At 44.7% G+C, this 24,269-nt stretch overlaps 1 protein-coding gene across 1 annotated transcript in view; it reads right to left on the reverse strand.

The window, feature by feature from the left end:
- Positions 1-24,055, reverse strand: part of APOC2 (apolipoprotein C2) — a 43,318-nt gene extending 19,263 nt beyond the window's left edge. The window contains exons 1-2 of the mRNA XM_063941624.1: positions 24,034-24,055; positions 23,513-23,552 (exon numbers count right to left, since the gene is read on the reverse strand). The gene's annotated coding sequence lies outside the window, so the exon portion shown is untranslated. The remainder of the gene's footprint in view (positions 1-23,512; positions 23,553-24,033) is intronic.
- Positions 24,056-24,269: the final 214 nt, after the last annotated feature.

Here is a 24,269-nt window from a genome sequence, read left to right on the forward strand (position 1 = left end):
GCGATCGGATTGACGCAACCCAGCCAGAGTGACAATCTGCCCCGTGCAAGTCTGCATACACCATGCGAAAAGCTCTGCAAACGCCGGTCAGGTACAAATCCGTTTGCAACTCACTCACCATCTAATGTTTTTTTCAGTCTGTGCGTAGCCCAGGAATTACTACTACAGTGCAATAGAATCAGGCTGATTGGGCCGGAGCTGACGTCACACACCCTCCCTGAAAACGCTTAGGAACACCTGCGCTTTTCTTGACACTCACAGAAAACGGCCAGTTACCACCCCCAAACGTTTGCTTCCTGTCAATCAACAAGCGTAAGTCTAGTGATCAAAAAAGATGCAGTATTCTTTTGCAGTTTGGCCTCGCGCATGCGCACTACGATCCGTACGCATGCGCGGTCAATCGATAATCGTCCGCCTTGTGAATTCGCACAATAGCGATCAGGTCTGAATTAGGCCCTTTGTACGCAAGCATTGGAATAGCGATAGCTGCTAGCCGTTGTCTGTGTACAAATTCCGTGTCCACTGCATTAGCATATACTGTAGTCATAGGCCCTCATTCCGAGTTGTTCGCTCGCTAGCTGCTTTTAGCAGCACTGCACACGCTAGGCCGCCGCCCTCTGGGGGTGTATCTTAGCATAGCAGAATAGCGAACGAAAGAGTAGCAGAATTGCTACTAAATAATTCCCTGCAGTTTCTTAGTAGCTCCAGACCTACTCCTAGATTGCGATCATCTCAGTCCGTTTAGTTCCTGGTTTGACGTCACAAACACGCCCTGCGTTCGGCCAGCCACTCCCCCGTTTCTCCAGACACTCCCACGTTTTTGCCTGTCACGCCTGCTTTTTTTAGCACACTCCCGGAAAACGCTCAGTTATCACCCAGAAACGCCCCTTTCCTGTCAATCACTCACCGATCAGCAGTGCGACTGAAAAGCGCCGCAGGATCCACAGGAAATCTACTAAGTTTTTAGTTAAATAACTAAGCGCATGCGCATTTAGCAACAAATTGCAGCATAACAAAAATCGGCAACGAGCGAACAACTCGGAATGACCACCATAGTACAGCTGTGTATAAACTACTGCGGCAAATGAGATTACGTCCACCTCTGGATTAAGCAGGCAAAGTTAAAATCAACATAAAAATAAGGAGATGTATAAACATTTAAGAAACGAAATACTGTTGGGAGTAAATAATAAAGATATAGCTCACTGTACTGCAGGGTTCAGACCTGGCTTGCATACTGCACATATGTAAAATTGTCTTTTGCATAAAAGTGGGTACACACTAGGCACAGTGGAATTGCCGGTGATGGATGACTATATAGTTGAACGCATTGGTGTTTCTATAATGGGTGCAATGGATGCGGTGCGCATGGGCCCCTGGGTCCAGGGGGAGCACACCACACCCATTGCACCCATTTTAATACTTACCTTTCTGGAGTCCAGCGCCAGGAGCTGTGATCGCTCCAGAAATCGCAGCCAAAATGGCCGCTGCGCATGCGCGGTAGCCAAATTGGTCTCCGGATCATGGCGGCCGCCATGTTTCCAGAGATCTGCGCATGCGCAGTAGACTCCGGCATTGTGCAGAGGAGAGGGCCCACGCTGAGGTGCACATGGGCCCCCTCCTCTGTAGAAACGCCCCTGGTTGAATGATATAACGTTCAATGATCTAGTGCGTACACGCTGAACGTTATTGTTCAACGATAACATTCAGTGACATCACCGCCGGCCAGGGCTGCCATCAGAAATTGTGGGGCCCGGGACTGACAAAATAGACAGGGCCCGCACCACCACAAACAAAAGATTCTGCCACACCGCTCCACCCCTATGTGATGTCACATATCATGACATTACATATAGGTGGAGCATTGCGGACCGGCAGGAACGATTCACAGATCTGATGCGCAGGGAAGTCCTTCCTGCGCATCAGCCCACTGTTGTAGCACTGCCTGTGCAGCTCTCCAGGTATTGGCGGTAGGAGCCAGGGATGACCCCCCTACCCCCCCCTGAAGGCTGCCCTTCTGCCGGCATTTCCGAACATGCAGCTCAGCCCGACATTGACGGGTTGAGCTTAGTGGCAAACGCAGGATTTCTAGAGGGGGGTTTCCAAATGCAGTCCACAATTTTCCACACATTGGAGCAAGTGCTGGAGTCTGGGGGAACAGTAGAAGAACCTAGTAACAACCCTGGACATTAATGTAAATATTGTCTTTTTATATACTGGATACTGTATGGAATGCAGTATTAATATTTAGCACTACAAATGGTCTATGGTATAGGCTATATTAAACATATTTAAATAGCATAAATAAGTGGCGAGGAAAAGATTAAACATACCATTATAAATAAATAAATACAAAAACATAATAGAACCAGTACTGCACTTTCTAAGCACACATTCTTCCACCTCATGGTAAGGCTCCTGTCTCTTCTTCCTGGCAGCTACTCTCTGGTCCAGAGCACTGATTGAGGACTCAGAACCACACACACAGCAACTTGGTAGAAGAATCTGATACCACTGGGCATGTGCAGCAGCTCTGCTAAGTCGCTTAAACTGCATGATGTGGCGGCAGCTCTAGTAATCGTGCTATATACCATTGATATTGTTGTCATAACTTGAGCCACTTGCCAAGAGGAGGGGGGTTTCAGGGCAACCAGAACCCCCCCCTGCATTTGCCTATGGAGCTGCATGTCACCTCAATATTGGTGATTGCTGAACGGCGTGCGGGAGCGCCCATCGTTCATCAGTCACCAATATAGCCCCAATACACACTGGACAATATAAACCTACAAATAAACGATAACGACATTTATGGCTTAAAGTGGATTGTGCTAGCAGAAGATAGTTTAAACCAATGGGGGAAAATGCTTTATAAATAAGACCATTAGAGCTTTACAGGGTATTACAGTTATTTATTTTTCTGATGTTTTCCTTGCATCATTCTGTGGGGGCAGTTGAATTCAGAGCCCGATCCTGCTGTAGTTTCCTATAATTACACTTTGTGGAATGTTAAATAGAATTCCTATGGAATATTCACATGGTAAATCCCAATGTAAACATTCAGGGCTCAACTATTAGATAAAAAAGAGAGAGAGAGAAAAACCCACACACATCTACTGTATCTATCTATCTATCTATCTATCTATCTATCTATCTATCTATCTATCTATCTATAGGATTTGGTCAAAATCCCGCCAGTGGAAATACCGATGCCGGGATCCCGACACTATTCAGAATGCCGACACCAGCATCCCAAATAGGGTCACCGACCACCTGGATCCCGAACGAGCAAGTGCCGGGACTCTGGAGTGGTAAGGTTAGGTTTAGGCTGCGGGAGGGGGCAGGGGTTAGGGTTAGGCACCCCCCCCCCCCCAGGGGTTTAGGGTAAGACTGCGGGGGTGGGGGAAGTTAGGTTTAGGATGCAGGAAGGGGGACTTTGGTTCAGACGCCACCACGGAGGGTTATGGTTAGGTTGCCGGGAGGAGGGTTGGGGGGGGGGGAGGTAGGTGTAGGCTGCAGGAAGGGAGAGTTAGGTTTAGGGGGCCACGTGGGGAAGGTAAGTATACTTACCTTCCCCTTTTGGGATTCTGATCATCTGGATGCTGCAGTCATATTCTGACCGCCAGGATTCCCTGTCGAACCCGTATCTATCTATCTATCTATCTATCTATCTATCTATCTATCTATCTATCTATCTATCTATCTATCTATCTATCTATCTATCTATCTCTCTGTCTGTCTATCTATCTATCTATCTATCTATCTATCTATCTATCTATCTATCTATCTATCTATCTAAGTGTGCACAATAACCAGGCGGCACAACACAAGCTTATATTATATATAATTATATATACTGTATATATATATATATATATATATATATATATATATATCTTAAGGACAAACAGTTACATTTGGAGAACCTGGAACATACGTACGTGATATTGTAAGCTATACAAATTCACAATTTATTTAACAAAATGTAACAAGACGTTTTGTTCAATGTATCTAAAACTTGTTTGTTTACATTTTCAGCAGACTCGGCTGAATGATAGTGATCTCTTAAACCAACAAATCATGAATGTGTTTTATCATGCTCAGTACAAAGTTCTCGCCCAACTCAGCAGTTTATTTTATGGACATGTAATTGGCTTCGATAAATGGCTTTATCACAATTGTTATGTTTACTGTGAAACTCCAGCATAAGCACCTCATGTACAGAAGAACTGCAATTAGCGATCTTTGGGGGAGATGTATCAAAGCTTCTACAGACGACAAGTGGAGACGTTACAGTATGGGTAACTTCTCCACCTGTCCTCTTTAGATGGATTGATACATCTTAGATTGGTGAGTTCTGACATAGTGTATATTCAACACACCCTGCTGGTCTGGTGTTGTATTGTCAGGGCCGCAACTAGGGGGGGGGGGCGCTAAGGGGTCACGTGCCCCGGGCGCTGCGTTTGAGGGGGCGCCGAGAGCTGTGCCCGGCTCCCTTGAGCAGCTGCTCGCCCGCCCGTTGCAATCTTTGCCTGTAGTCAGGCCCAGGCCCGGCCCTACGCATGCACAGACTACACCACTGTGTAGAGTGCTGAACCAGTGAACGCGCTGCTGAAGTCACGCTCACCCGCCGCTGGCCGCTCACCACCACCCGCCGCTGGCTGCTCACCTGGCCGCTCACCACCACCCGCCACTGGCCGCTGACCACAAACCACCGCCGGCTGCTCACCTCAGTCCAAGAGTTCACTTCACACAGCTTCTAAGGGGGGGAGTGCAAAGTATGTACCCACTTCTACATCTGTAATGCCTGCATGTGTGTGCTGTGGGTTATTTGCACTAGAGACTGTACATGCTTATTGCACATACATATAGATAGTACAAACATACATAGCAACATGTGTGCACTTAGACACAAGCCTGAGACAACACATCTGCTACCTATACTAAAACAGACAGGCATGCAGAGCTCCTATGATGATCTTCATCTCAGTGCTTTAGTTGTCTATTCATACTGTAGCAATACATTTATAATCTATTTTTTGAATGGGGCAAGAAGACTAATTACAATATGTTTGTAAAATACAGTGAATAGAGCAGTTTATTAAATGATTAAAATGTGTGTCAGTGGATTTGTGAAGACTTTTCACACTTTTCACACAATATGACAGCATGAAGGGAGCAACATATAAATAATTTGTTTTTAATAAACAGGATTGCTATCAAATTAAATGTATTTCAAGAGTATATAGTTCAACACCTCTACATCATATCACAGAACACATAAAGGATGTTTTATCTGAAAACCCATTATCCAAAACCAGACCCGGCCCTACGCGTATGCGGACTAAGCCGCTGCGTAGAGCACCATACCAGTGAGGGCACTGCTGAACTCATGCACACCCGCCGCTGGCCGCTCACCACCACCTGCCGCGGCTCCTCTGTGGTGTAACGTGTATAAGCGGCTCTACTGTGCTGTCATAGTAACAGCTCCATCACATTCCCGCGCAACTGCATGTCCCCGCCCATCCCTCTGTGCGACCGCCCGCCAACAAACTTCCAACAAAGAAATGGCACTCAGAGACAGGCAAAAATTTTAATAGCTGTATTCAATACCACAAATCACTCAATCAAAAGTTTTTTTTGTCTGTCTCAGAGTGCCATTCCTTTGTTGGAACTGTGTGTGTACAGTAGTATGAATTGAGCACCTGAGCAAGTTGCCTTTTTTATGAAATATATACTGTGTGTGTATTACTGGCGGTCTGAGAGATGTCTGAGCATATTCTCTCTCTCCCCGATCTCTCTCCTCTCTCCCATTTCACTCACTCCTCTCCCTCTCCCCCTCTCTCCCCTGTGGGGTGTACTACTGTGCAGACCAAAGGAAGTACACACGTAGCAGTGTATGCTTAAATTCTAAGCAATCTGACTAGATTGCTTAGAAATTAAGCTCACATCGCTCCGTGTGTATAGCGATACCGATGCGCGGCCCAGCTCGTCTATATCGCTGACTGTAGATTGGCCGATGGGTGAAGTGAGCATCCCCACTCCTCGCTCAGCACACATCGCGCTGTGTGCTGAGAGTCCAGAGATGTGTGCTGTGCGCTCTGTGCTGGATCGCTCAGCACACATCTCTGGCACACATCTGTACGTGTGTACGCCTTTAATGAGAATAAGCTGCAGCGTAATGAGAATAAGCTTGCACCACTGTGTGACGTAGTTTACATTTTTTTTATTTATTATTTTTTATTTATTTTAACTTTTATGTTTTATTTGATTTATTATTATTAATACTTTTTTTTTGGGGGGGTAGGGCGGGGTGGGGGGCACTAAATTACTGCCGTGCCCCGGGTGCTGAAAATCCTAGTATCCTGGTATTGTGCTTGCAGTACCCCGAGTGTACTAAATAACAGTATAGTTGCCAAATACATTGCTGCCCCTCCTCAGCGGTGGGCGATGTAGGGGGCGTGGCTTGTCATAGCAGGTGGGGAGGGGTGTGACGTAGTGGAAGAGGCGGTGGGTGGGGTATGATTGTGTGTTTGCATCATCATAGCCACCTCCCTGCTGTACAATGCTGATATTACCAGCTTTGTATAGTGGGGCATGGCTATCGTTATGCAAATTCAGCTCAATTCGCATCTTCAGCCCCCCTGGACCATCCACTTTCACAGATGGCTGCAGGGAGTAGCAGGAAAGTGCAGTGGGATGTGTGCAGTAGAGGCCGGCTCCAGAAGACTTACCCACTTTCCCGGGGGGGGGGGGGGGGGGGCAGGACACCACCTGATTTTCACAGGAGTCTTGTGATAACCTACTGTAAATGTTGGAGCAAAATATATACATTGAATCAGGATGGTAAAAATAACAAGTGGAGAGTCTGATTAAAAACAGATTGTCACATAAGTAAAGAAACTAAGAAAAGAAGCGCTGTCCATGAAAGTATCAAGCAATCCAAAATGTATTACAATTGCAATAAGTACATTTCACTAGTCACAATAAACACAAATAAAAAAACATATAATCATAAAAAAAAATTAAATCACACTCTCTTTGAGCCAATGAATAGTCTGCAGACCCAGCGCTGAAAGTCAATCAATTTGTATCCACTTAGTAACCAGAGAAGAACAGTGGGGGTCATTCTGACCCGATCGCTCGCAGCAGTCTCTCGCAGAGCAGCGATCAGGTCGGAACTGCGGATGCACCGGTGCCGCAGTGCACCGGCACATGGCAGCCGTCGTTGCCTAGCGATCGCCTCTGAGACAGAGGTGGACGCTGGGCGGGAGGGGGCTGGACGGCGGCGTTAAGCCGCCATTTAGGGGGAGCAGTCCGGCGAATGCTGGTGTGGCCAGACCGTTGGGGGGGTGGTCCGCGGCGGCTGCGTGACATCACACGCAGCCGCTGCGGGCCGGGGAGCAATGAGTAGCTCCCGGCCAGCACGCTAAAGCTGCGCTGGTTGAGAGCTAGTCTTGAAGTGCAAAGGCATCGCCGCTGTGCGATGCCTTTGCACTTCTGTGGGGGGTGGGGGGCGGCACGGACTAGACCTGTGCTGGGCGTCCCCCCCGCATGTCAGTGAATGATCAACTCGGAATGACCCCCACTGTCCAAATGACTGAGTTCTCTTATTAGTTTGTAGCAATACTTAGTGGGACATTCTTTCAGAATACTGTAATACCACACAGCGGTGTATGATTAATTCAAAGTAAATGTACAGTTATTAGTTGGTAGTTTCTTATGCATTACTTATTAGCAAAAGGCATCCCGTTTTGTAGTAGTGTAGCAGTCAGTATAAAACATAATAAGCTCCGCAATGAAGTGACTGATTACTTACAGACCATCGATTTAGGGCAGTATTAAGACAACTTGGTGCAAGACAGGGGTATCCGTTTGGATGGTCGTCAGTCATTAGGTCGACCACTATTGGTTGACATTGACATGGTCGACATGGACACATTGTCGACACATGAAAATGGTCGACAAGTGCAAGGTCGACACATAAAAAGGTCAACGTGAGCTTTTCACATTTTTTTTTTACTTTTGTGGATCTTTTCCATACTTTACGATCCACATGGATTATGATTGGGAACGGTAAACCCGAAGCATGGTGAGCGAAGCGAGTCATGCAAAGGGGCGTGGTGCACTAATTGGGGTTCCCCGTCACTTTACGCAAAAAACGACACCAAAAAAAGTAAAAAAACTCATGTCGACCTTTTCATGTGTTGACCTCTCATGTGTCGACCATTATCATGTGTTGACCATGCCAATGTCGACCAATAGTGGTAGACCTAATGGCTGTCGACCATAACATGGTCGACCATTCATACCGGAACCCAAGATAGGGTCGTAAATGTGCAGCCTTAGTCCTGCTGTAGTCCACTGACAATCATCAGTCTAGTGTGTGGACACGCTTACCCCAGCCTCTATTCAGAATGGTCCGTGAAGTACGTCCTCCTGTTGCTGGCACCGGCTAGGCAAGCACATTCGGAGCAGTAACCGGAGCTAACGGAAGCTGAACTGATGGGAGCTTGTAGCAACTAACGCCATGGATCAGTCTGCAGGCATCAAAGTGTAATGGTACTTGATGCGTTTCTCAGCCACTGGAGTGGGGCTGTTTCTTCAGAAGTCTGTAATTAATCAGTCACTTCATTGCGGAGCTTATGTTTTATACTAATTGCTACACTACTACAAAATGGGATGCCTTTTGCTAATAATAATTAGAGATGAGCGCCTGAAATTTTTCGGGTTTTGTGTTTTGGTTTTGGGTTCGGTTCCGCGGCCGTGTTTTGGGTTCGAACGCGTTTTGGCAAAACCTCACCGAATTTTTTTTGTCGGATTCGGGTGTGTTTTGGATTCGGGTGTTTTTTTCCAAAAACACTAAAAAACAGCTTAAATCATAGAATTTGGGGGTCATTTTGATCCCAAAGTATTATTAACCTCAAAAACCATAATTTACACTCATTTTCAGTCTATTCTGAATACCTCACACCTCACAATATTATTTTTAGTCCTAAAATTTGCACCGAGGTCGCTGTGTGAGTAAGATAAGCGACCCTAGTGGCCGACACAAACACCGGGCCCATCTAGGAGTGGCACTGCAGTGTCACGCAGGATGTCCCTTCCAAAAAACCCTCCCCAAACAGCACATGACGCAAAGAAAAAAAGAGGCGCAATGAGGTAGCTGTGTGAGTAAGATTAGCGACCCTAGTGGCCGACACAAACACCGGGCCCATCTAGGAGTGGCACTGCAGTGTCACGCAGGATGGCCCTTCCAAAAAACCCTCCCCAAACAGCACATGACGCAAAGAAAAAAAGAGGCGCAATGAGGTAGCTGACTGTGTGAGTAAGATTAGCGACCCTAGTGGCCGACACAAACACCGGGCCCATCTAGGAGTGGCACTGCAGTGTCACGCAGGATGTCCCTTCCAAAAAACCCTCCCCAAACAGCACATGACGCAAAGAAAAAAAGAGGCGCAATGAGGTAGCTGACTGTGTGAGTAAGATTAGCGACCCTAGTGGCCGACACAAACACCGGGCCCATCTAGGAGTGGCACTGCAGTGTCACGCAGGATGTCCCTTCCAAAAAACCCTCCCCAAACAGCACATGACGCAAAGAAAAAAAGAGGCGCAATGAGGTAGCTGTGTGAGTAAGATTAGCGACCCTAGTGGCCGACACAAACACCGGGCCCATCTAGGAGTGGCACTGCAGTGTCACGCAGGATGGCCCTTCCAAAAAACCCTCCCCAAACAGCACATGACGCAAAGAAAAAAAGAGGCGCAATGAGGTAGCTGTGTGAGTAAGATTAGCGACCCTAGTGGCCGACACAAACACCGGGCACATCTAGGAGTGGCACTGCAGTGTCACGCAGGATGTCCCTTCCAAAAAACCCTCCCCAAACAGCACATGACGCAAAGAAAAAAAGAGGCGCAATGAGGTAGCTGACTGTGTGAGTAAGATTAGCGACCCTAGTGGCCGACACAAACACCGGGCCCATCTAGGAGTGGCACTGCAGTGTCACGCAGGATGTCCCTTCCAAAAAACCCTCCCCAAACAGCACATGACGCAAAGAAAAAAAGAGGCGCAATGAGGTAGCTGACTGTGTGAGTAAGATTAGCGACCCTAGTGGCCGACACAAACACCGGGCCCATCTAGGAGTGGCACTGCAGTGTCACGCAGGATGTCCCTTCCAAAAAACCCTCCCCAAACAGCACATGACGCAAAGAAAAAAAGAGGCGCAATGAGGTAGCTGACTGTGTGAGTAAGATTAACGACCCTAGTGGCCGACACAAACACCGGGCCCATCTAGGAGTGGCACTGCAGTGTCACGCAGGATGTCCCTTCCAAAAAACCCTCCCCAATCAGCACATGATGCAAAGAAAAAGAAAAGAAAAAAGAGGTGCAAGATGGAATTGTCCTTGGGCCCTCCCACCCACCCTTATGTTGTATAAACAAAACAGGACATGCACACTTTAACCAACCCATCATTTCAGTGACAGGGTCTGCCACACGACTGTGACTGATATGACGGGTTGGTTTGGACCCCCCCCAAAAAAGAAGCAATTAATCTCTCCTTGCACAAACTGGCTCTACAGAGGCAAGATGTCCACCTCATCTTCACCCTCCGATATATCACCGTGTACATCCCCCTCCTCACAGATTATCAATTCGTCCCCACTGGAATCCACCATCTCAGCTCCCTGTGTACTTTGTGGAGGCAATTGCTGCTGGTCAATGTCTCCGCGGAGGAATTGATTATAATTAATTTTAATGAACATCATCTTCTCCACATTTTCTGGATGTAACCTCGTACGCCGATTGCTGACAAGGTGAGCGGCGGCACTAAACACTCTTTCGGAGTACACACTTGTGGGAGGGCAACTTAGGTAGAATAAAGCCAGTTTGTGCAAGGGCCTCCAAATTGCCTCTTTTTCCTGCCAGTATAAGTACGGACTGTGTGACGTGCCTACTTGGATGCGGTCACTCATATAATCCTCCACCATTCTATCAATGTTGAGAGAATCATATGCAGTGACAGTAGACGACATGTCCGTAATCGTTGTCAGGTCCTTCAGTCCGGACCAGATGTCAGCATCAGCAGTCGCTCCAGACTGCCCTGCATCACCGCCAGCGGGTGGGCTCGGAATTCTGAGCCTTTTCCTCGCACCCCCAGTTGCGGGAGAATGTGAAGGAGGAGATGTTGACAGGTCGCGTTCCGCTTGACTTGACAATTTTGTCACCAGCAGGTCTTTCAACCCCAGCAGACCTGTGTCTGCCGGAAAGAGAGATCCAAGGTAGGCTTTAAATCTAGGATCGAGCACGGTGGCCAAAATGTAGTGCTCTGATTTCAACAGATTGACCACCCGTGAATCCTTGTTAAGCGAATTAAGGGCTGCATCCACAAGTCCCACATGCCTAGCGGAATCGCTCCGTGTTAGCTCCTCCTTCAATGCCTCCAGCTTCTTCTGCAAAAGCCTGATGAGGGGAATGACCTGACTCAGGCTGGCAGTGTCTGAACTGACTTCACGTGTGGCAAGTTCAAAGGGCATCAGAACCTTGCACAACGTTGAAATCATTCTCCACTGCACTTGAGACAGGTTCATTCCACCTACTATATCGTGCTCAATTGTATAGGCTTGAATGGCCTTTTGCTGCTCCTCCAACCTCTGAAGCATATAGAGGGTTGAATTCCACCTCGTTACCACTTCTTGCTTCAGATGATGGCAGGGCAGGTTCAGTAGTTTTTGGTGGTGCTCCAGTTTTCTGTACGTGGTGCCTGTACGCCGAAAGTGTCCCGCAATTCTTCTGGCCACCGACAGCATCTCTTGCACGCCCCTGTCGTTTTTTAAAAAATTCTGCACCACCAAATTCAAGGTATGTGCAAAACATGGGACGTGCTGGAATTGGCCCAGATTTAATGCACACACAATATTGCTGGCGTTGTCCGATGCCACAAATCCACAGGAGAGTCCAATTGGGGTAAGCCATTCCGCGATGATCTTCCTCAGTTGCCGTAAGAGGTTTTCAGCTGTGTGCGTATTCTGGAAAGCGGTGATACAAAGCGTAGCCTGCCTAGGAAAGAGTTGGCGTTTGCGAGATGCTGCTACTGGTGCCGCCGCTGCTGTTCTTGCGGCGGGAGTCCATACATCTACCCAGTGGGCTGTCACAGTCATATAGTCCTGACCCTGCCCTGCTCCACTTGTCCACATGTCCGTGGTTAAGTGGACATTGGGTACAGCTGCATTTTTTAGGACACTGGTGACTCTTTTTCTGAGGTCTGTGTACATTTTCGGTATCGCCTGCCTAGAGAAATGGAACCTAGATGGTATTTGGTACCGGGGACACAGTACCTCCAACAAGTCTCTAGTTGGCTCTGCAGTAATGATGGATACCGGAACCACGTTTCTCACCACCCAGGATGCCAAGGCCTCAGTTATCCGCTTTGCAGTAGGATGACTGCTGTGATATTTCATCTTCCTCGCAAAGGACTGTTGAACAGTCAATTGCTTACTGGAAGTAGTACAAGTGGGCTTACGACTTCCCCTCTGGGATGACCATCGACTCCCAGCGGCAACAACAGCAGCGCCAGCAGCAGTAGGCGTTACACGCAAGGATGCATCGGAGGAATCCCAGGCAGGAGAGGACTCGTCAGAATTGCCAGTGACATGGCCTGCAGGACTATTGGCATTCCTGGGGAAGGAGGAAATTGACACTGAGGGAGTTGGTGGGGTGGTTTGCGTGAGCTTGGTTACAAGAGGAAGGGATTTACTGGTCAGTGGACTGCTTCCGCTGTCACCCAAAGTTTTTGAACTTGTCACTGACTTATTATGAATGCGCTGCAGGTGACGTATAAGGGAGGATGTTCCGAGGTGGTTAACGTCCTTACCCCTACTTATTACAGCTTGACAAAGGGAACACACGGCTTGACACCTGTTGTCCGCATTTCTGGTGAAATACCTCCACACCGAAGAGCTGATTTTTTTGGTATTTTCACCTGGCATGTCAACGGCCATATTCCTCCCACGGACAACAGGTGTCTCCCCGGGTGCCTGACTTAAACAAACCACCTCACCATCAGAATCCTCCTGGTCAATTTCCTCCCCAGCGCCAGCAACACCCATATCCTCCTCATCCTGGTGTACTTCAACACTGACATCTTCAATCTGACTATCAGGAACTGGACTGCGGGTGCTCCTTCCAGCACTTGCAGGGGGCGTGCAAATGGTGGAAGGCGCATGCTCTTCACGTCCAGTGTTGGGAAGGTCAGGCATCGCAACCGACACAATTGGACTCTCCTTGTGGATTTGGGATTTCAAAGAACGCACAGTTCTTTGCGGTGCTTTTGCCAGCTTGAGTCTTTTCAGTTTTCTAGCGAGAGGCTGAGTGCTTCCATCCTCATGTGAAGCTGAACCACTAGCCATGAACATAGGCCAGGGCCTCAGCCGTTCCTTGCCACTCCGTGTGGTAAATGGCATATTGGCAAGTTTACGCTTCTCCTCCGACAATTTTATTTTAGGTTTTGGAGTCCTTTTTTTACTGATATTTGGTGTTTTGGTTTTGACATGCTCTGTACTATGCCATTGGGCATCGGCCTTGGCAGACGACGTTGCTGGCATTTCATCGTCTCGGCCATGACTAGTGGCAGCAGCTTCAGCACGAGGTGGAAGTGGATCTTGATCTTTCCCTAATTTTGGAACCTCAACATTTTTGTTCTCCATATTTTAATAGGCACAACTAAAAGGCACCTCAGGTAAACAATGGAGATGGATGGATTGGATACTAGTATACAATTATGGACGGGCTGCCGAGTGCCGACACAGAGGTAGCCACAGCCGTGAACTACCGCACTGTACTGTGTCTGCTGCTAATATATAGACTGGTTGATAAAGAGATAGTATACTCGTAACTAGTATGTATGTATAAAGAAAGAAAAAAAACCACGGTTAGGTGGTATATACAATTATGGACGGGCTGCCGAGTGCCGACACAGAGGTAGCCACAGCCGTGAACTACCGCACTGTACTGTGTCTGCTGCTAATATATAGACTGGTTGATAAAGAGATAGTATACTCGTAACTAGTATGTATGTATAAAGAAAGAAAAAAAAACCACGGTTAGGTGGTATATACAATTATGGACGGGCTGCCGAGTGCCGACACAGAGGTAGCCACAGCCGTGAACTACCGCACTGTACTGTGTCTGCTGCTAATATATAGACTGGTTGATAAAGAGATAGTATACTCGTAACTAGTATGTATGTATAAAGAAAGAAAAAAAAACCACGGTTAGGTCACTGGTATATACAATTATGGACGGGCTGCCGAGTGCCGACACAGAGGTAGCCACAGCCGTGAACTACCGCACTGTACTGTGTCTGCTGCTAATATAGACTGGTTGATAAAGAGATAGTATACTACTAATATTATATACTGGTGGTCAGGTCACTGGTCACTAGTCACACTGGCAGTGGCACTCCTGCAGCAAAAGTGTGCACTGTTTAATTTTAATATAATATTATGTACTCCTGGCTCCTGCTATAACCTATAACTGGCACTGCAGTAGTGCTCCCCAGTCTCCCCCACAATTATAAGCTGTGTGAGCTGAGCAGTCAGACAGATATATAATATATATAGATGATGCAGCACACTGGCCTGAGCCTGAGCAGTGCACACAGATATGGTATGTGACTGAGTCACTGTGTGCTGTGTATCGCTTTTTTCAGGCAGAGAACGGATTATAAATAAAAGTGGTGGTCACTGGTCACTATCAGCAAAACTCTGCACTGTACACTACTGAGTACTCCTAATGCTCCCCAAAATTAGTAAATCAAGTGTCTCTCTAATCTATTCTAATTCTAAACGGAGAGGACGCCAGCCACGTCCTCTCCCTATCAATCTCAATGCACGTGTGAAAATGGCGGCGACGCGCGGCTCCTTATATAGAATCCGAGTCTCGCGATAGAATCCGAGCCTCGCGAGAATCCGACAGCGTCATGATGACGTTCGGGCGCGCTCGGGTTAACCGAGCAAGGCGGGAAGATCCGAGTCGCTCGGACCCGTGAAAAAAAACATGAAGTTCTGGCGGGTTCGGATTCAGAGAAACCGAACCCGCTCATCTCTAATAATAATGCATAAGAAACCACCAACTAATAACTGTGCATTTACTTTGCATTAATCATTCACCGCTGTGTGGAATTACTGTATTCTGAAAGAATGTCCCACTAATTATTGCTCAGTCATTTGGTTACAAATCTGTTCTTCTCTGGTTACTAAGTGGATACAAATTAATTGACTTTCAGCACTAGGTCAGCAGACTGTTCATTGACTCAAAGAGAGTGTGATTTAAAAAATAAATAAATTATTATATGTTTTGTTTTTATTTGTGTTTCTTGTGACTAGTGAAAAGTATGTATTGTAATTGTAATGCTGTGACTAGTGGAATGTATGTACTGTAATTGTAATACTGTGACTAGTGAAAAGTATGTATTGTAATTGTAATGCTGTGACTAGTGGAATGTATGTACTGTAATTGTAATGCTGTGACTAGTGGAATGTATGTATTGTAATTGTAATACTGTGACTAGTGAAAAGTATGTATTGTAATTGTAATGCTGTGACTAGTGGAATGTATGTACTGTAATTGTAATGCTGTGACTAGTGGAATGTATGTATTGTAATTGTAATACTGTGACTAGTGGAATGTATGTACTGTAATTGTAATACTGTGACTAGTGGAATGTATGTACTGTAAAGTAATGTAATTGTAATGCTGTGACTAGTGGAATGTATGTATTGTAATTGTAATACTGTGACTAGTGGAATGTATGTATTGTAATTGTAATGCTGTGACTAGTGGAATGTATGTACTGTAATTGTAATACTGTGACTAGTGGAATGTATGTACTGTAATTGTAATACTGTGACTAGTGGAATGTATGTACTGTAATGTAATGTAATTGTAATGCTGTGACTAGTGGAATGTATGTATTGTAATTGTAATACTGTGACTAGTGGAATGTATGTACTGTAATTGTAAAGCTGTGACTAGTGAAATGTGTGTACTGTAATTGTAATACTGTGACTAGTGAAATGTATGTACTGTAATTGTAATACTGTGACTAGTGGAATGTATGTACTGTAATTGTAATACTGTGACTAGTGGAATGTATGTACTGTAATTGTAATACTGTGACTAGTGAAATGTATGTACTGTAATTGTAATACTGTGACTAGTGGAATGTATGTACTGTAATTGTAATACTGTGACTAGTGAAATGTATGTACTGTAATTGTAATACTGTGACTAGTGAAATGTATGTACTGTAATTGTAATACTGTGACTAGTGAAAAGTATGTACTGTAATTGTAATACTGTGACTAGTGAAAAGTATGTACTGTAATTGTAATACTGTGACTAGTGAAATGTATGTACTGTAATTGTAATACTGTGACTAGTGAAAAGTATGTACTGTAATTGTAATACTGTGACTAGTGAAATGTATGTACTGTAATTGTAATACTGTGACTAGTGGAATGTATGTATTGTAATTGTAATACTGTGACTAGTGGAATGTATGTACATGTACTGTAATTGTAATACTGTGACTAGTGAAATGTATGTACTGTAATTGTAATACTGTGACTAGTGAAATGTATGTACTGTAATTGTAATACTGTGACTAGTGAAATGTATGTACTGTAATTGTAATACTGTGACTAGTGAAATGTATGTACTGTAATTGTAATACTGTGACTAGTGAAATGTATGTACTGTAATTGTAATACTGTGACTAGTGGAATGTATGTACTGTAATTGTAATACTGTGACTAGTGAAATGTATGTACTGTAATTGTAATACTGTGACTAGTGGAATGTATGTACTGTAATTGTAATACTGTGACTAGTGAAATGTATGTACTGTAATTGTAATACTGTGACTAGTGAAAAGTATGTACTGTAATTGTAATACTGTGACTAGTGAAAAGTATGTACTGTAATTGTAATACTGTGACTAGTGAAATGTATGTACTGTAATTGTAATACTGTGACTAGTGAAAAGTATGTACTGTAATTGTAATACTGTGACTAGTGAAATGTATGTACTGTAATTGTAATACTGTGACTAGTGGAATGTATGTATTGTAATTGTAATACTGTGACTAGTGGAATGTATGTACATGTACTGTAATTGTAATACTGTGACTAGTGAAATGTATGTACTGTAATTGTAATACTGTGACTAGTGAAATGTATGTACTGTAATTGTAATACTGTGACTAGTGAAATGTATGTACTGTAATTGTAATACTGTGACTAGTGAAATGTATGTACTGTAATTGTAATACTGTGACTAGTGAAATGTATGTACTGTAATTGTAATACTGTGACTAGTGGAATGTATGTACTGTAATTGTAATACTGTGACTAGTGAAATGTATGTACTGTAATTGTAATACTGTGACTAGTGGAATGTATGTACTGTAATTGTAATACTGTGACTAGTGAAATGTATATACTGTAGTTGTAATACTGTGACTAGTGAAATGTATGTACTGTAATTGTAATACTGTGACTAGTGAAATGTATGTACTGTAATTGTAATACTGTGACTAGTGAAATGTATGTACTGTAATTGTAATACTGTGACTAGTGAAAAGTATGTACTGTAATTGTAATACTGTGACTAGTGAAATGTATGTACTGTAATTGTAATACTGTGACTAGTGGAATGTATGTACTGTAATTGTAATGTTGTGACTAGTGGAATGTATGTATTGTAATTGTAATACTGTGACTAGTGGAATGTATGTACTGTAATTGTAATACTGTGACTAGTGGAATGTATGTACTGTAATTGTAATGCTGTGACTAGTGAAATGTATATACTGTAATTGTAATACTGTGACTAGTGAAATGTATGTATTGTAATTGTAATACTGTGACTAGTGGAATGTATGTACTGTAATTGTAATACTGTGACTAGTGAAATGTATGTACTGTAATTGTAATACTGTGACTAGTGAAATGTATGTACTGTAATTGTAATACTGTGACTAGTGAAATGTATGTACTGTAATTGTAATACTGTGACTAGTGAAAAGTATGTACTGTAATTGTAATACTGTGACTAGTGAATGTATGTACTGTAATTGTAATACTGTGACTAGTGAAAAGTATGTACTGTAATTGTAATACTGTGACTAGTGGAATGTATGTATTGTAATTGTAATACTGTGACTAGTGGAATGTATGTACTGTAATTGTAATGTTGTGACTAGTGGAATGTATGTATTGTAATTGTAATACTGTGACTAGTGGAATGTATGTACTGTAATTGTAATACTGTGACTAGTGGAATGTATGTACTGTAATTGTAATGCTGTGACTAGTGAAATGTATATACTGTAATTGTAATATTGTGACTAGTGAAATGTATGTACTGTAATTGTAATACTGTGACTAGTGAAATCGGGTGGTATTCATGTGACCGGCGGTCTGCTGACCGACAGTCACATGACCTCCTCCACCATCCCGCTGGCTCAGTATCCCAATGGTCGGCATGCCGACCAACAGGGACTATTTCCACTCGTGGGGGTCCACGACACCCATAGAGTGGGAATAGAACCCGTGGTGACCGCAGGTCGCCACCGAGCCCGCAGCGCGGCGAGCGCAGCGAGCCCGCAAGGGGCTTGCTGCACTCGCCCCTCCCCGCCGGGATCCCGGCGTCGGTATGTTGCCGGGATCCCAGCGTCGGTGAGCTGACCGGCGGTCAGGAGACCGCCGGTCAGCCATACTATACACGTGAAATGTACGTATTGTAATTGTAAAACTGTGACTAGTGGAATGTATGTACTGTAATGTAATGTAATTGTAATACTGTGACTAGAGGAATGTATGTACTGTAATTGTAATACTGTGATATACTGTGACTAGTGGAATGTATGTACTGTAATGTAATGTAATTGTAATACTGTGACTAGAGGAATGTATGTACTGTAATTGTAATACTGTGATATACTGTGACTAGTGGAATGTATGTACTGTAATGTAATGTAATTGTAATACTGTGACTAGTGGAATGTATGTATTGTAATTGTAATACATTTTGGATTGCTTGATACTTTCATGGACAGCGCTTCTTTTCTAGGTTTCTTTACATACTGTATATATTTTTTTTGATGTTCAGCTCCTCAGAATTTGAAGCGGCAGTCTGTGAGAAGTGTCTGCAATTGTTTGTTTGGGGTAAATTTACTTAAGGTTCTAAAAATGAAAAGTTGTGGTGTTGCTAATAGCAACAAATCAGATTCTGGATATTGGCCCTCATTCCGAGTTGATCGTTCGCAAGGCGAATTTAGCAGAGTTGCTCACGCTAAGCCTACGCCTACTGGGAGTGTATCTTAGCTTCTTAAAATTGCGACCGATGTATTCGCAATATTGCGATTACAAACTACTTAGCAGTTTCAGAGTAGCTTCAGACTTACTCGGCATCTGCGTTCAGTTCAGTGCTTGTCGTTCCTGGTTTGACGTCATAAACACACCCTGCGTTCGCCCAGACACTCCCCCGTTTCTCCGGCCACTCCTGCGTTTTTTCCGGAAACGGTAGCGTTTTTATCCACACGCCCCGAAAACGCCGCGTTTCCGCCCAGTAACACCCATTTCCTGTCAATCACACTACGTTCGCCAGAGCGAAGAAAAAGCCGTGAGTAAAAATACTATCTTCATTGTAAAATTACTTGGCGCAGTCGCAGTGCGAATATTGCGCATGCGTACTAAGCGGAATTTCACTGCGATGCGAAGAAAATTACCGAGCGAACGACTCGGAATGAGGGCCATTATTTTCTAGAAAGCAATATAGAAATGACAGCTAGAATCTCATTGGTTGCTATGGGCAACACCACCACTTTTCATTTTTTTCAAAGCTTTACAGGGAGATATACTAAGCCTTGGAGAGAGATAAAGTGGATGGAGATAAAGTACCAGGCAATCAGCTCCTAACTGCCACGTTACAGGCTGTGATTGAAAAATGACAGTTAGAGCTGGTTGGCTGGTACTTTATCTCCATCCACTTTATCTCTCCTCAAAGCCCTAGCGTATTATAATGGGTGCAGCGTGAGCGATGCACACGGGCCCCCAGGGTCCAGAGGGGCCCACACCGCATACCCTGCACCCATTATTTGTAATACTTACCCTCCGGAGTCCCGCGGCTAACCAGCAGCACTGCAGAAATCACTGGGAAAATGGCGCTGTGCCATTTTCCCAGTGTTTCGCATATACACAATAGGAAAATCACTGGGAAAATGGCCGCTGCACCATTTACCCGGAGATCTGCGCATGCGCTCTAGACTCTGGGACAGTGCTAGGATCCCCTGGGACCCTAGTGCCCAGAGTCACCACGATGTCGCCGGGTAGAGAGGAGGAGGCTCTGATGGAGCCTGCACATGGGCCTCCTCTCTAGATACGCCCCTGCTTAAAAGCTTAGTAAATATACCCCTTAGTATAATCTGCCCCTCAGACTTACATCCAGGGTCACTGTACAGGGCAAAGCGTAAGCCTATTATCCTTAATGATATCTGTCCCTGACTTTCAGTATAGAGAAGGAAAACACGTAGAGAGTCTGGATAAAGCACAGCATAAACGGGTGAGCAGTATATGTAGTGGCCGGGATGTACTAAACGGAAAATGCGGTAAACCCCCATTTACCAAATGCACTAACCCCCGGCTGCCGGGATAGCGCTGCCGAGGGGAACGCCAGCTTTTGTTGGTGATACTCCATAGAAGCCTATTGGCTTCTCTCTGCAGCGCTGGTGTATGGGATCCAATAGGATCCCTCCCAGCATGCCCCGCGGCCACCCCCGTCATTCTGCACATGCACAGAATGACACAGGAGGCCAAAACCCAGAAGTCAGGGAGCCGCCGGAGATCACCAAGGACAGCTCTTATCGGAAGAGCTGTCCTTTGCAATGCTAATCACATATGTAAGTGCGTATGTGATTAGCATCGCAACGATTGACGATGGGCAGCGATGTCACTCAGTACATCCCACCCAGTATGTATTATATAGCTGCATTATCATAATATTATCTGATATAGGATAGGAAAGATCAGCTTCATGTGTATTGGCATCTGCAAGACCTCATTGCTGTACATCACTTGTGTTTTCTGCAAAAAGAATGTCTGAGATGGTTAAATGCCTGATACAGGTTCTAGGAACTTCAGGCATCCAAATCTACAGCACTAGTGGAGTAACTGGGGCCTAATTCTGAGTTGGGAGCAAAGCTTTAAAATAAAAAGTCAGTAATTGTGCACCTGGAACAAACCATGTTGCAATACAGGGGTGCAAATACATTTATTTGTGTTTGCATGCAAAGCAAAGCCTGTCTGCTTCTGCATGCATCCCAAGCACCGGGATCCCAATACCATACAGTAAATACATGTATATTGTTTCTATGCAGGGTGAATACTGTCTGCTTCTGCATGCAGTCCACAAATGTTAGGCAGCTTTATTTTTACACTCCAATTTATATCTGAGTTTGGGCATGCCCGTCTCACATCTAAATCTGTGCACATTACATCTGCCCCACCTGCAGTGCAGCATGGTGTTACCAAGGTGCATAGTTACAGATGTGTCCATATATGATGTTGCGGCAATGCGTATGCACTATTCAGCGCTGTGCTGCATACGCATGCTCCAATGGTTTTACCATTCACTGTGAATAAATCACGAGTGCGAATGTACGCACGCACCCGTGAAAGTCACAAGACGCATCCATCATGGCAACAGCACATCTGTATTTGTTTTTTCTTATCTCTGCTCCCAATTTATCCCCATTTTGACCAATATTAATAACAATAATTTGTTGTGTACCCTAGCTCTTATGGCTTTTTTCCCTTTTATTTAAATTAATGTTAATTCCCTTTAAACAGAAAATAATCATTAAGCAATACCCCTTTTACACCAAAATCCCGAATCCGACCCTGGTTTTGGAACACGATTTCAATCAGGGTTGGACCCCCAGGATTTACCCCGTATACCAGTGGCTTCCAAACTTTTTTGAATCACGGCACCCTAGAATATCAGAATTATTTTCACGGCACCCCTAGGCCAAAAATTTCTTATTGAGAAATTTAGAAAGAAATATTACATTAAGTAGATCGCGTTTATATGTCATCCTTAGGGTCAGTTGTGTGGTGAGGGACAGGATTTGCTTCTGTTTGGCCACATATTTTATGACTGGCAGCCACCAGCACTGGTTTTGCCTATTATATTGACCATGAATAATTTGAATTGGTCCTGGACCACCAACCCAGGGCACCCCTGCAAGTGTCCCGAGGCACCCCAGGGAGCCACGGCACACAGTTTGGGAACCTCTGCCGTATACACTGCAGTGCCAACCCGGGTCGACACTGTTCACACTGCACACTGGTGCAGTGTCTTTACGGCTGGCGCTTGGAGATGACATTATCTCCAAGTGCCGGGAAATCCATAGATTGGGACCGCTGGGCACTCTGGAAGATGCTGCTGGGCTGCCCCCAGCCTCCATCTGTGCGGTGAATGGACACCTCACTCATGAAAGCAGCATCCATTCACCTTCACCCCAGCACTGCTGTCGTCTGCATAGCAGCACAGACAGCGGTGGAGACTGCATGTGCCCTGTTCCCCAACCTTCTGACCGCCCGCAGGATGCTGCAGTTGGGAGGTATGAGCTCTCCCATTGCTGTAAACGGGTCAGATGACCCGGGTTACTTGTTTACACTGCCGCTGAAAACAGGTTCCACCCGTGTTGAACCCTGGTCGAAATTCAGGCAGGATTGCCAGGTAAATCTACCAGGGTTATTTTATTATTATTATGTTTTTTTAGCTATTTACACTGATGGCTTACCCGGGTCGTCCTGACAATAACCCAGGTTTTCGGCTTGGTGTAAAAGAGGTATCAATAAAGCAGCAGTCTCAGTTAAATAATATGCTAAATATACATACATACATACAGAAATATACATACATCATTGATCAACCATTTACTCAGTGATAACAGTCCTAAAATACATGGCCGTTTCCTGAGGTCTTCTCGGTGGAAGACCATCAGGCAATGAAGACTGTCAGGAACCAAACACAAATCTCTACCAACATTACCAACTGGAAAATCAGGACATATTATGCCACACAAACCACAGACCGATAAATCGTATTGATTAGCCAAACTACCACCATTTCAGGGAGTACCACACTTATCTGGCACAACAACCTTGCCTGTTAATAATATGTGTACAATGCAAAAATTGGGACTGTATGCAAATAAGGGACAGCTTGTGAGTGTATCTTCAGAAGGGGTTCAGTCAGGACTCAGGAGCAGACAGTAGTGGCATCATTTTAGAAAGTCGGGGGATGAAATTCAAGACATTAAATGAATGTAGCCTGTTGTAAAACACTCAAAATGAAACAGATGTTTCATTCAGAACAGGTGATCCTCACACTGTGCGTCCCAGGCTCTATTCTACACTCAGACAGCAGTGCATACGTTGGTCATTACATACCTCAATAATAATCTGTTATCCGAAGGTTGCGAAGACCAGACTATATGTGAAAAAACAGAATGAATGGAACTTTACTGCCATGTTACAGAATCACTTACACAGAGAGGAGAGTGCTAAGAAAGTATGAACCATAAAACAGGGGGTCTTGTGTTTACAGATGTTTGCATCATTCAGATTAAGGGGAAGATGTAAATTGGAGATGTAGCCCATCGCAACAAATAAGCTTCTGTCATTTTATAGATTGTGCTAGATAAATGACAAAATCTGATTAGGTGCTATGGGCCACTACTACACCTTATCTCTTTGGAAGGTTTAATACATTCCCCCCTAATTGTTTCTGACTCTGCAGGGCACTACAGATTAAAGTGGAAGGGGGTATAGGTTCAACTAGAATGAAAGTAACTAGATGCACAAATGTATGTTAACATCAATCTGCACTCTTCCTGTAATATCTTTCATACAGCATCGTCCACAGTATCCAGTTCCCCCGGCCTCCCCACCGCCTTTTGTCCCATTCTTACCTCCTCTCCAGAATCACCAGTCTCATAGATCACATGGTTTTATACTCGTCCTGATGTGTTGTCAGGTCTGAGGTTCTAAGTCCAAGTAAACAGTGATCTCAGTGTTCAGAGGTCAGAAACATGTGTCCTATAGCCTCATGTATGCCTATCTGCACTCTATACTATATGATGTGCCTTGTATATAGTGCAATACCTGCATGCCATTGTCAGCATCTGGCATGTTACTGTAATATCCT

This window comes from Pseudophryne corroboree, chromosome 10 (genome assembly GCF_028390025.1).
Source record: "Pseudophryne corroboree isolate aPseCor3 chromosome 10, aPseCor3.hap2, whole genome shotgun sequence".
NCBI lineage: Eukaryota > Metazoa > Chordata > Amphibia > Anura > Myobatrachidae > Pseudophryne > Pseudophryne corroboree.